The 295-nt window shown below is 38.0% G+C and overlaps 1 protein-coding gene across 1 annotated transcript in view; it reads left to right on the forward strand.

Annotated features, from left to right (window-relative positions):
* The window catches only part of LOC119592360 (indolethylamine N-methyltransferase-like), a 24751-nt gene that overhangs the window by 8147 nt on the left and 16309 nt on the right, over positions 1-295 (forward strand). The gene's annotated exons all lie outside the window — the stretch shown is intronic.

The raw sequence follows: 295 nt of genomic DNA on the forward strand, positions 1-295 counted from the left end.
AAACACACACCACACAGACATAATACCTTTTAATGATCATGAAATACTGATAATTCACACCCCATAGTCTGATTAAAAAAATACCCTTGTGCTACTCCATTCCCATAGCTTTCGTCCGTATCTGACTATATTCCCTAGATACTTAACATCTAAACGAGGATATTGATATCATCGTATGAGTGATCGGAACCTCTTATCCGAAACTATATACGTCTGAAGACTGATGCGTACTTATTTCCTCCTCGTAAAGGCGGGTGCGGTTATAGATTCCTATTATGGGGTTATAAGAGTGAAT

This window comes from Penaeus monodon, chromosome 30 (genome assembly GCF_015228065.2).
Source record: "Penaeus monodon isolate SGIC_2016 chromosome 30, NSTDA_Pmon_1, whole genome shotgun sequence".
NCBI classification, from domain to species: Eukaryota; Metazoa; Arthropoda; class Malacostraca; order Decapoda; family Penaeidae; genus Penaeus; species Penaeus monodon.